The sequence below is a fragment of the Camelus dromedarius genome, chromosome 9, assembly GCF_036321535.1.
Source record: "Camelus dromedarius isolate mCamDro1 chromosome 9, mCamDro1.pat, whole genome shotgun sequence".
In the NCBI taxonomy this organism is placed as follows: domain Eukaryota; kingdom Metazoa; phylum Chordata; class Mammalia; order Artiodactyla; family Camelidae; genus Camelus; species Camelus dromedarius.
This window is the reverse complement of record NC_087444.1, coordinates 46,700,469-46,713,895: the sequence shown is the minus strand read 5'-3', so window position 1 is coordinate 46,713,895 and position 13,427 is coordinate 46,700,469. Positions and strand designations below refer to the sequence as shown.

The following is a 13,427-nucleotide window of genomic DNA, read 5'->3' as shown; positions in this document are numbered from 1 at the left end:
CTTTCCCCACTGGTAACCACAAGTTTGTTTTCTATGCCTGTGAGTCTATTTCCGTTTTGTAAATAAGTTCATTTGTCTTGTTTTTTTAGATTCCACCTATAAGTGATGATATTTTTCTTTCTCTGTCTGATTTATTTCACTTAGTATGACAATCTCCAGGTCCATCCATGTTGCTGCAAATGACATTATTTTATTCTTTTTTATGGCTGAGTAGTATTCCATAGTATATATGTATATACCATGTCTTCTTTTATCCAATCATCTGTCAGTGGACATTTAGGCTGTTCCCATGTCTTAGCTATTGTATATAGTGCTGCTGCGAACACTGGGGTGCATGTGTCTTTTTGAATTATGGCTTCCTCTGGATATATGCCCAGAAATGGAATTGCTGGATCAACAACGCCCAAGACTTATGAATAGTCCGTACTGTTAACTGTTCAGCTGCCACTGGTAGTGGCTGATCTCGCAGCGTTTGTGTTGTGACAGCTCCTTTTAGTATTTTAAGGACTCTCTATACTGTTTTCCATAATGGCTGCCCCAAACTGCTTTCCCACCAACAGCGTACAAGGGTTCCCTTTTCTCCACACCCTCTCCAGCATTTATCATTTGTGGACTTTTTAATGATGGCCATTCCGACCGATGTGAGGTGATACTTCATTGTAGTTTTGATTTGCATTTCTCTAGTAGTTAGCGATACTGAGCTTTTTTTGTTCATGTGCCTGTTGGCCATCTGTACATCTTCATTGGCAGAAGTTACTATTTTAGGTGGTACGGAAAGGAGATATTCCATCCATGTAATGATCTCTGGGCCACTTTTTGAGCACTTACTGTGCTCAGTGCTATTTCAAACGCTTCGTATGTTGTTTAATCCTTTACAGCAAACTCATGCAGGAGTTACTGTTGTCACCCCTCATTTTTGAGGTGAAGAAGTTTTGAAGTCTAGAGAAATTGAGACTCTCTCCCAAAGGTTATATAGCTAATAAACAGTGGAGCTAGGATTTCAACCTTGGCAGTCTGGCACCAAGGCGTAGATTTTGCCCACTGTGCTTCGCCACACTTCATGTACTACTAAGGGTTTTGTTGTTACTGTTATTTCTTTGCTTTTATTGGTTGTATCATCTGAATCAAGCATCTGTGACCTGGAAAGACCCTTAAGACAGTCTTCCTGCCCGCACCCCCCTTCTCCCAGTTTAGAGAGTCATATCACATTTAGAAGACTTCGATGCCACAGAAATAAAAATAAATAAGACATGGTGCTCACAGTACTTACAGTTTAGTTCATGAGGAGTTTGCGTATGTGATCTGGATAAACAGAATGCCAAGGAGAGAAATACAATTTCTATTGCCATGAACATTCTTCAGGGCACACCCAGAGGGACACAGCTACCTTTGCTATACCCAAAAGGCTGGAAACGTGAATGTCTAATTTGACTCGCTAGCACAGGAAGGCCACCTAAAATGTACCCTCTTCTGTCACTTAACTCTCAGTGTGTGTCCTCTTTTTCTCCTTTTCAATGTGCCCAAGTTAAGCTATTAAGTAGCTAAAATGACGCTAAGCCCAGATCACAGTGTTTGGGAAAACAACGCCCAGGACTGGTGAATAGTCCGCACTGTTAATTGTTCAGCTGCTGCTGCCGGTGGCTGACCTGGCAGCGTCGGTGTTGTGACAGCTCGTTTGCATTGATGAGGTACATGAGTATCAGCAGCGATGGCAGGAGTTGGGGACGAGGCTGGGAAGCCTGGAGACAGTATCAGATCACGTTTCACCAAGAGAACAAGATTGATTTATTGGGTTACACGAGGGTGCAGGGGACCCGGCACCACAGCACCACATGCTTTTTTTATTCCCTCGTCTGCTAAGTATGCAAGTACAAACAGCTTTAACACAATTTTTTTACCTAGAAAGGAGCCTGGGGCTGCATCCAAGTACATTTAACATATGAAAATTGAGCTGCTTTGAACTTGTATGTTTTTGATAACTGCTTGGTATGCTTCCTGGAGGACCACCTGTAGGCTTTTCTTTCCAAATCCTAATCCCTTTGATTGAGTGCCAGGACAGATAACTCTCATTGAATCACTCCAGTCTCATAATTCTTCCTTCATTCAGAGTTGAAAGGGAACAGCTCCAGATTCAGTAGGCAAATCCTGAGATTTAGCTAAAGTAATTCAAACACTTTAAAACTGAAATTGTCTTGTCCTAAAATAGGCTTCAGGTGGGCTACCGAATGTTTACGCCAGCCAGTTACTTCCACGCACTGCAGGGCGGGGCCGAGAAACCCCCTTTTCTCCACCTCCTCCTCCTCCTCCCGCCACCAGCCCCCCCACCTGTCTCTGTGACCAAAAAGGATGCAGAGGAGGACAACTTGGAGAGTTTGGGGTTTCAAAGCAAAATGGCATGATTGTTTTTAACCACGGGCCCAAGAACAAGCTGGGCTCCCCTTGTTTCCTCTCCTCCCCGAGACCAGACCGAACATTCTGGTCCTCTCCTCCCAGCCCCCTTTGGGAGGAAGAAAAACAACCATGTTCTTTTTATCTTTACAAATGTGCCTGGTGGGGACTAATCTAAACCAGTTCAAGATGCTTTTATTTAAAACTGTTTAGAGGAGCAGAAGGTGCTGCTGTATTAGAAATAAAATGGCATCTGGGCCTCTTTGCCGCCCTGCCCCTGAGCTGCCGTCTGTCTCTGTCTCTCTCTCTCTTTTGGCACCAACGTGGATTTCTGCTGCGATCTCTGTGTCAAGTCTTTTCAGAGATCATGTTTACTAGAAGATGGTTCCTTTCACTGAACTTCCTGTGTCTGTCCCACTTGGCCGGAGAGGGCTTCTGTTGGGGAGAGCCATCTTCTTTCCCATTGTGCCCAGTGCCCCATTTCAAAAGGAAGCCTGGGAAGTCCTTTCCGCATTCTGTGTGTGACGGGGCCCCACTCAGCTTACTTGAGTGAATGTTCTCTCTTGGGTGAACAAGCCTTACCCTCCTCTTGGCCGCCAGATGGAGAGATAGACTGTAACCCTATTTTCAGAGCACTGGGGATCTGAATGCCCCACTCAGGTTGAACTTGAGGCAAGACTGGATTTATTCTCCCCTGGCTAGTTTCCTACTTATAAAAATGGGGCTACTTCACTAATCGTGGACACCAAAGCTTAGTCAAGAATGTAGCATATTCGTAAAGTAAAAGATGTTATGTGATGGAAAAGGCTCAAGACTGGAATGTACCCCACAGGGGAGGACACAGAGTGCTTCAGCAGTGGTCCATACACTCTCATCTGAATGCGTTTTACAGCCTCCTGCTGGACTGCAAGTTCCCTCGAGACCTGTGCTAGGATTCGACCCTGCCTAGCTCGTGAATTTGGACCCATCGACGGTATAAGTTTATTAACAGCCTAGTTCATTAAATCCTTCCCTGGTTTCTCCTTTTCTGTTTCTCTCCCTGCAAGGTTTTGTTTTTTTTTTCTTTATGACATTGGAATCATTTATAATTTTAAAATGCCTCTAATAATGCCTAAAAACAGCGCTTGATTTTAATGCGTGCCGCCTACCCGTGGAAGGATCGTGTCTTCATCACTGTTGATTCTTACAGCGATACTTTGGACTGAAAGGAGAAAGTTTATGACACGTTTTATTATATCCCTAAATGTGAAAGAGGATTCTAATTTCAAAATAAGTGGCTATACTTTTTAATTCTTATTTAGCCGCTATAGCTGTTTTAATATCCCTTTTATGGTCGACTGGTCGATGTTTTAAAACAAGTTCTTCGGGGACTCCATGCCCATTAGTCCCTGGCAATAAAACCTGAACTTTACTAAAATAAAACATGGTGCCACGGAGCAATTAAGAGGAGAACTTTCAGAGATGACTATGAATGTGAAATGCGGTGATTTATTTTATTAATGGATTTGGGGGAAACCAGCCTACCTCTTTTAAGCTCAGCTATGTGTGTTTGGGGGGTTTTATATTTTTAATTTATTTCTTTGTTTCTCTCAGGGCAATAGGGGGTTTTGCATAGTGGGCTCTTAAGGTATAGCAATCCTTTTGTAACCTCCTACTTCTGAATTGGAACCTTTATTTTTTTTCATTTTATATGGAAAATGGGGGTGATGTCACTGAGGAAAGCATTTTTCCCCAAAGTGGTTTTGGGAACCAGAATCTGCTGATGTGTTATTTAAAAAAAAAAAAAAAAGCGACAGTGCAGTAAAGCTAGGCTTTGTGCTTTTAAATAATTGCAGGATTTTGGGGATCTATCCCTAACCTGTGCGGTTTTACAGCAGCACAAAATACAGGTTTTTCATTTCATCAGAGTTTCTTAAAAAACTTCGGGACGCAGTTGACAGTGAGTTCTCTAACATTATAATCACTTCTTTGTTTACGAAACATAGTTTGTAATAATTTAGGAGTGCTGCGATTTAGTAGCTGTTTCATTTGCAAATGGGATTGGCCCGGCTAACCTTTGCAGGAAAGAGTGACTTTTAAGGCTTTAAGACTTTCGTTGACTCTCCGTTGTGAACTGAAGGACAAAGTAGGTTCAGGTTGTAAAAAGCTCCAGCCTCCTCTCTGTTTCCCCTGCTACCCGCCCCCACTCCCAATGGTAGGTCGGCTCCGGAGCGTTTACTGTGTCCCAGGTCTTCCATCTACTGTACTTTCAGGTTTCCATCCCTCTGCTCATGTCTTCTCTCCGTGGACTCCATTTTTACCTTGTCTCATCTCCCCGCACCGGCCCCGCAAACTACACTGTTCCTTTGCCCCCGATGCAGATGTTTTCTCCTTTAAGACGCCTTTTGGACACAGCATCCAGGGCTTCCTCCTGCACCCACGCGTCATGTGTAAAACACAGCCGGCCAGCTGTGTGCCGCCGCCCTGTCGCCTCCTTCCCCAGCCCAGCAAACTGACCTCCCTTTTCCAGTCCGTGCCACTTTCAACAGATTATTGCTCTTATGTATCATGTTAAGCTTAGTTATCTGTGTAAATATTTTGTCTTGTTCACCCCAAAGTGAGCCTCTTGAGGGCAGAGGTTGTCCTATCTCTGAGACCCAACCAGCCACAAGGGCACAATAACTCTCAAATGAATGTGTGAACAGATGTTTTCTTGCCTTAAGAAATGTCAGGAGATGCCCAGCACCACTAAAAAAAAGCTTCTGTTCACCTAAGTTCTTAAAAGTCTTTTTTTTTTTCTGTTTTAAAAGTCATTAATCAGCCCACATGACCCTACTGAGGAAACCTCATATTAGAGCTAATGAACATTGACTCAGATCATGAGGAGCTGGCCAAGAACCCAGGGTTGGCCAGTGGGAAACCTCAGCCTGGAAACTTGACTCTTTGGGTTTCACAGCCAGTACCCTGGCAGCTGTACCGGCGTTACTCTGCCAGGCACACCTCGTCGCCTGTCCAAGAGCCAGTCACCTCTCCTGCCTTGTTTCTTTACCCCACTAAGAGAATCAAATTTTGTTCCGCTGGTGGATAGGGGGCCCTTGATTTCAGGAAAGTCAGCTCCTCGGCCAGTCCCGGGGTGGGGTCAGTCAGAGTTGGGTTAATCAAGTCATGGCCATACTATCCCTCCCTTGCAAATGGGGGGACCATGCGACAAGTTCTAACCTACGAGATGGAAGGCAAGGTCTGCTAGGGCTTCAGGGAAGGATTTCCTTCCTGGGAAAAAGGCAGAGCCATATCCTCTGGCCTTTCAGAGGCCTTGGTACCCAGCAAGAGGACAGGATGCTGGAGCCATAGCAGCCAGCTTTCAAAGATGAGAGGACAGGTATGAGGACAGAAGGCTGTTACAGTAATACTGGTGGAACAGATGTACAGAGAGAGCCTGGATCCCTGATGCCCAACGTCAAAACCTCCCACCTCCAGACTTCTGAAATAAATAAGTATCCTGGTGGTTTCAGCTTTTGAGAGTTAGTTTTCTGCTATTTGGGGCATAGCACACCATACCTGATTGCTTTTAGGGGGGAAAAAATTAAAGTGGTGACAGCATCCTAAGAGGAAACATAAGTGACTGGATGAAATACACAGAAGTCATGACAACACAGTAGTCAACACGGCAACAAGAAATTTGGTGGGTGACTTGTATACGTTTGTTAAGTGGCAGGGGAGACTCACCAAGAAGGTCCGGAACATTCGTCACACAAGGAACATTGGAAAGCATTATCTTTGGTGTTCCCAGCACTGTGCAGGATGTTGAGGATGCAGAAATAGAAGACGATGTCTATCCTTAAGGAACTTGTAGTCTGGTGAGGGAGACTGGTGAGTAAGCGGCAGTTAACTAAGAATGTGATCATTGCTGTCTTTTGATAGGAGTGCACTCAGGGAACTCTGGGAATTCAGAGGAGGACCATGGAATCGTGGCCGGCTGGGGAATAGGCGGGGTCTGGAAAGACTTCTTGGAGGTATTAATATCTGAGTCTTGAAGGTGGAATAGGATTTTGTCAAGTGAAGAATGGTGGGGAAAGGCGAGAAGGGGCACTCGAGACAGAAGGGACGTGTGCCAAGGTGAGAAATGGAGAATTTGAAAACTGCAAGTCTTCTGCCCTATTTGATCGAGATCTTTTTCAGTAGAATTTGGCAAAACTGGTGTAGCTACAAGTGTTCTGTACATTTCTGGTATTTAAAAATATTTTATAATGATTTCTAAGTGGATAAATGGGAGGTGAGAGAGGAATGCAAAGCGTATAAAGCAGCATTTCGCAGTGCATGTCCCTCAGAGCTCTAGGTCCTTGGGATGCTGAACACTTGTAGGCGGAGTAAAAGAGGAGGGAGTGGTTTCTCCGGTCAAATCAATTTGGGAAGTGTTGCGTTAAATAAAACTGAAGAGTTTTCATTCCTGCAAGAATTCCCAGAGCCCTTACTACCCTCATGTTAACTGTCACTGTCCAAAAGGAGGCTACCACCTGGAACATTTCCCAAAATGTAGTTGACCATACGCTCCTTTTTATGTAACCGTCTGCAGAACTGAGGCTTTGGGAAGGACTGGTGATACGCTCTTCCTTCGGGTAGCTTGACTGAAAAAGACAGTATAGTTACAGGGTGGCAACTAGGGTGCGGTCGCATAAAGGGAGACATCTCGTAAGATGGGAGAGTCAAGAGCATGTGTATATGCCAAGGGCGGAAAGCAGTGGTGAGGGAGGCTAAAGACACCAGAGCCGGGGTTCGTGATTGGGAGGGCAAACAGGCTATTTGAGATGACAGGAGAGACAGAATCTTCAAGGACTTCTGCCAGCATCTCTGTTCAAGATGTCAAGATTGCCATAGTACTGTTTCCATGTTCTAGGAGCAGGTTGGACTCTAGATCAGAGACTTAGTATACATACACCAGAGTCTACTTAACTGAATTTAGGTATCAATATTCAACAAGTCACAAAAGACAGAAACCCCAACCCAAATTGACTTAAGTAGGAGTTTAGTGGTTGTTGTCATTGAGAAGTACATGGTAAGTAGCTTCAGGCATAGCTTAATTCAGAGATTAACCATGTTATCAGGACCTATCACTCACCTCGTAGGTTCTTCTTAGTTGGTTGCACTCTTAGGTTCCTCATAGCTCTTGGCAGCTTTGGCCTCTTCTGGTTGCAAGAAGGTTGCAGCTCCAGCCTTCACATCAACCATCACACTACTAATTCTATGAAAGAAGAAAAACTTCCCTTTCTCAAAAGCCCTGGCTCCTTACCGTGCCTCCTTAGTCTGAATGAATTATGTGTTCATCCCTGAATCAATCCCTGTAACCAGGAGGTAAGGCATATGCTTAAATCAGTCAGTGTGCAGGCCTCCCCTCTCCCATGAATGGTGGTAATTCCCAAAGGAAAACCAAGGATTCTGTGTCTCAAGAGTGGGATATGTAAAGAAGGTAACTCCCTCCCATCTCCAGAGAAAGGAAATTCCCAAAACAGGCCCTTAGATTTTACCCAAGATGGTTTGAAACCCTCAGTGTTGGAATGCTGGGGATCCCAGATGTGACAACGTGAATGAGATCCCTCCGTTTGCCGCACCTACAGAAACAAAGGGCGCTGACAGCCGTCGTGGGGAATGCTGACTGATGCTTACTGAAGAAGCCCTGCAGTAAATCCTCTTTAGAAATAAACAAAAAGCAGTTTTGGGAGACCCAGCATTCACCAAAGACCAGAACCTGTCAGCTACAGGCAGAAGTCATTAGCGGGATTTATTCGTGCCCATTGCCAGCATGGAGTCCAGGGGGAGATCCGCAAAGGGGCCCTCTCTCTCCCGGAAACCTAGCAGAGGCGTGAGGAAGACTTTCTGGGTAAAGTTTCAGAGAACCTAATGCATAAATCCCCTTAACAAACACTGGGATTTGGGTTTGTAACTCATCCCGCTCAGCTTAGGTCCCGTGGAGGCAAGCTGCCGTGGGGCCAACACGACCAAAGCAGGGGAGAAAGGGGTAGAATTTATGATGACAATAGGGAAACTGCTTAAAGTGATGACTTTTTCACAACGTGGCATCGTGCACGTTTTTCCTTTCAAGGTAGTCCCTGAGCTGTTGCTAAATATCCCATGAAAACAGCCAGTTGCTGGCTGGTAGGTGTTGTCCCCTTCCTTTGATTTACAACTTCACTAACCTTCATTTCTCCTCTGATGGAAGCCGTGCCGTAAATGGGCTGGATTCTCCCAAACTCCATGGCAAGTTAGAATGGGAAAGTCTAGGTTCTCTCCATGTCTGAATCATAGAGGATATCATTAGTTTGCTGTTTCTGCTTCACCAGGAAATTTTTAAAAACAGACATGCATTACTATATGTAATAGATGAACAACAAGGACCTCCTGTCTAGCACAGGGAACTATATTCAGTTTCTCGTGCTAACATACAATGGACAAGAATCTGAAAAGGAAAACAAAAAGTGTGTGTGTATATGTGTGTAAGTGAGTCACTTTGCTGTACACTTGAAACTAACATTGTAAATCAACTACACTTCAATAAAAAATAATTGAAAAAAACAGAAACAAAAACAAAACAACAACAAAACAACACACACACTTCCCTACCCTGCCCCACCCCCCCAGCCCCCACTGACAGACATTCTTCCGAGAGGTACCTCTGGCTTGGAGAAAAGTAGCCAGAGTTTACATCCAGACAGCGAGCCGTGATCTCTCTTTACCTATTTGTTGCATTAGCTGCAAAGTCAGAGCAAATGGTGAGTCTCAGAGGAAAAGATGCAGAATGCAGCCTGCTGAATAAAAGAACAGGAATGAGCTCATGTGATGAATGCTCTGCTCTATTAGTGCTTTGGCCGTGGATTTGGCCGCCATTCAGCAGCCTCCACGGCCAGCGTTCTCCCTGCTTTTTCTTTTCCTCCTCCTGTTTGGTTGCAAACTTATTTTGACTGAGGATTTACTTGTCACCTCATGTTGACATTTCAAGTTATTGCATTAAGAAAAACACAGGAGAAAGCAAACAAGCAAGTACCAGGTCACCAGGCATAGAAGTCATACTCAAATTTCAAAGAAAAGGAAGGGGGTGGAGGTGGAGAATGGAGGACAGATATATTTACAAGGGGGAAAGAAAAAATCCTCCTAGCTTTTTGGGCCCAAGACAGATCCTAGAATCTGGATATTTTTCTCAGCTACTGGGACGGCTAAGAGGGGAGATTCTGGTCCCAACTGAAGTTGCCAGGTAATTCTGCAGAATCATGCTACCATTCTGATGTCTCTGATTATAAGTGACTGCAACAACAAAGTGAATAAGTCTGCTTTAAGAACTGTGTCTCTAGGGGACAGCTTTGCTTTGGTCTGTGAATTCCCCAAAGGCAAGCTGAGACTATGTAAATTAAAGAAACAGAGCCTGTGACAACCAGCTCTGTGGTTTTATTTGATTTTTCCAAAACACATGTCCGTCAGCATGTTGTAGACACCACCATATGATTAAAGCACAGCAATAATCACCCCTATATTGCATTTTAATTGGTATAATGTGTGATGACTGGTCCAGTTGGAACCACTAGGTATACTTTTACCTTTGAGCAATTTCTTTGATTCATCAGACTTTCTAACAACGTAAACAGGGAGTCAGGAAGTCTGCACTCCGGGCAGGGCTTGGCCACTCATCAGCCTGGTGAACTTGGATAAGTCACTAAATATCTTTGGATCCCATTTTCCTCAGCTATAAAGTGAAGGATTTATGCTAGATAGAATCTGCCTAGTCTTCCATTTCTGCAAAAGCCCAAAGCCTTTTCTGGTCTCTGGAATTTCATTACTGAATTCAGAGATTGGAAATCTCTTTAGCAATTGAGTCTCTTCCCTTGTCATCTGTGACAAAGATGACTTTTGTCTAAACTGTGGGTTTCTGGAACACGTTTCAGTGAATGGCATCATACACGTCTTTAATTAGCTTACATTAAACAAGAGAGGGAGGAAAAAACAGCAATAGCAATATAAATAGTTCTTCCTCTGCCATTCCATTCCACAAGCACTTGCCCTGGAGTAAATGTGAGACAGGAGTCAGGAATCTGCGTCGTCCTCTCAGAGGATGAACATCTTCCTGTTTTGAGTGTGATCCTAACACCTTAAAGATATATATTGTTTTTGCACAACATGGCCCCCAAACATAAGGCAACTCTGTTGCCTAACTGAACGTTTGGCACTTAACTGATGTACTGTATCTGTTCCAATGATGGAGGGATCACCTGGCTGTGTTGGACTTACTGAAAAAGGGTATATTGACCTACAAGTGACAGGTCAATATTTAAGTTCAACTTTGAGGGATTGTTGAGTGTAATGTTGACTCTTCACAATTTTTGCTTTCTCTGATGACTTTAGAGTCTGATAACCCTGCCCTTTCCCCTGTTCCCACAGCTGAAGAAAAGACTTATCTGTAAAGACCAGTAGATTTCATATTTTATCTCTGCTTCCATTTGGTTTGTGAAATGATGAGAGTGGAGTTAGGGACGGGAAAGCATGTTAATCCAACCCACTGTACTTTATGGCTTTTAAGGCTACTGAACTAGCCTCTCAAGACTTATTCTTTCTCATTGTCCCCTGGGAACTTGCCTTTCAGCCTGTGATCACCAGGTTGGGCTCTCAGACAACATGTAAGCCACCAGCTTCATGGCCAGCCTTGGAATCCTAGTAGGATTTGAGCTCAGAGAGCGCTTCCTTTGGGCCATATGATTGGTAACATCTTATTCCAAACACTTCCAGAAAAAGGCAACAGATTTCTACTTGAATGAGTCCTTTTTAACGAACTAAAAGCAAATGAGTGGAAAAAGATTAGGAAGAGACACCAACAGGAGTATTAGAGCCTCTTTATCTGGTTATGAAGCTACATTTTTAACAAATTCTAAGCACATATATTCCACTTAAACCTCTTCATCCTTCTCTTCCATTGGAGGCAGGTTCACAGAAAGAGATTTCTGCTTCTCCTGATAGTCACTTTACCCTCCACAACTCCAGAAGCACTTCAGATCTTCAAAGCTCTTAATAAACAGTGACTTTTACAATTATTTATAAAGCAGTGATACTTTAAAAAAATTGTTTTGCTCTCTTAAAAATGTATGTCATCGTAAAGACAATAATGACAGATGTTGATGACAATAAGGAAACATTAGAACCCTTATATGTTGCTGGAGCGGGTGTGGATATAAAATGGTGTAGCCACTTTGGAAAACAGACTAGAAATTCTTAAAATTGTTAAACATAGAATTACCATCCGATTCAGCAGTTTCACGCCTAGTTGTCCAAAAGAAACAAAAACATGTATCTCTACAAAACTTATATACAAACGTTCAGAGGAGCGTTATTCATAAAGGCTAAAGATGGAAACAACCCAAATGTCCCTCGAGTAATCAATGGATACTCAAAATGTGGTCTGTCCGTACAATGGAATACGATTCAGCGAGTTTAGAAAATGAAGTACTAATACATGCCACAATGTGGATGAATTTTGAAAACATGCTAAATGAAAGAAGCCAGTTACAAAATGCCATGCAGTATGTCCCCGTTTATATGAAATGTCCAGAATAGGCTAACCTGTAAGAGACAGAGAGTGGATTACTGGTTGTCTAATGGGGCTGGAGTGGGCAGAAAGGAATATACTAAAAATCACTGATGTATATACTCTTTACCTGGGTAAATCATCCAGGATGTGAATTATATTCAAGAAATACAATTAAGAAATAGGCTCAGAAAATGTTTAATTATCATTACTTAGCATGTTACATCTTTTGGGGAAAAGACTGTATTAAAAATTTTGCAACTAAAAGCAGCAGAATTCCCCATGTTTGGTTATTCTTTGGATATAACTGTCTTCCAAATCAAATTCAAGTTGATGTTTGCTCATTGTTACCATGCGCTGAGCTGTGGCATGGACGTAGGGTGTGGCCATCCAGTAACGAGGAAACACCCGTGTCAGGCATCGCATGCCGTTTAAGGGGTTTGTGTCCTTAACAAAAGAGGACAGGTACAAAGCGGGATATGTCACACTTACACATGAGAATTCTCCCGTAGGCCAGGTGAACACTCTTACGGTTTTGATACGAGGCACCAACTCTAATGTGATGAAGCTGTATACCCTGATGACCTGGAAATTCAGTGGAATGCCTTAGTATTATGGGTTACCTCCAGGCAGAACCAGATTTCTTGTCTTCACATCAAAGTAGATGTAAAAGGGAGGAAAGCCTATATATAATATGTATATATGCTATGTATGTAATTATTACATTGTTATTATTATATTAATGCACTAGTAGCTGTATAACGTGGCTGTTTCCCAAGCACTGTGCTGATATATGTAGTGCATACTACTTTTTATGTACTCATTTAATCCTCATGGGAATCCTTTGAGGAAGATATTACTACCATTTTGCAGTTGAGAAAACCTGAAGAGAATAGAAGTTAAGTAACTTGTCCTGCTTACCCAGCCAGTTCTCATTCAGGATTCATGAGGCATTTATCAAGCAACTACTAAGTACGGACATTAAAGATACAAAGAAGGATCAAACACAGCCCCTGCCTTCAAAGAACTTAGAGAACTGCGCCAGGGCAGAGTTTAGTTAAGTCATTTCAAAGGTAATGGAACTCAGATTGGGGGATTTTTCTGGCGCCTGTCTTAGAACTATATGGCCAAGATGAACGCGATATATGGATATAAACAGCAGGGTTCTAATGGGAGGAGGTGTCCTGGAGAAAACGTTATTAACTGCGTCTAGGACTCTTGGGAGCCACTCGTTTATTATTAAGTTCTTTGATGACACAGACCATTGCTCAGGAATCTCTTCCCAAGGCAGTTTATAAACATCAAATAATTTTTATGGTGGGTAGTTCCAGAAAGGGTTAAAGTTAGCTTCCCTGGGACACAAAATGGGAAGGTAGCTGAACATGATTTCAAAGGGATTTTTTAGGAGAGAATTCCAATTACAGAGAAGTAATTTCCCTTTCTAGCTTACTAAGCTCTATTTCAGACTAATGCAGTTTCAAGATTCATATCCCTTCTCCCC

At 43.1% G+C, this 13,427-nt stretch overlaps 1 protein-coding gene and 1 long non-coding RNA gene across 2 annotated transcripts in view; one reads left to right on the top strand and one right to left on the bottom strand.

Moving 5' to 3' along the window:
• Positions 1–13,427, top strand: part of FTO (FTO alpha-ketoglutarate dependent dioxygenase) — a 345,458-nt gene that overhangs the window by 244,162 nt on the left and 87,869 nt on the right. The gene's annotated exons all lie outside the window — the stretch shown is intronic.
• Positions 7,914–9,050, bottom strand: LOC116154871 (uncharacterized). Its single transcript, XR_004138927.2, has 3 exons — positions 9,033–9,050; positions 8,559–8,656; positions 7,914–7,973 (listed from the first exon to the last, which is right to left on the bottom strand). It is a non-coding gene; the product is annotated as an uncharacterized LOC116154871 (long non-coding RNA).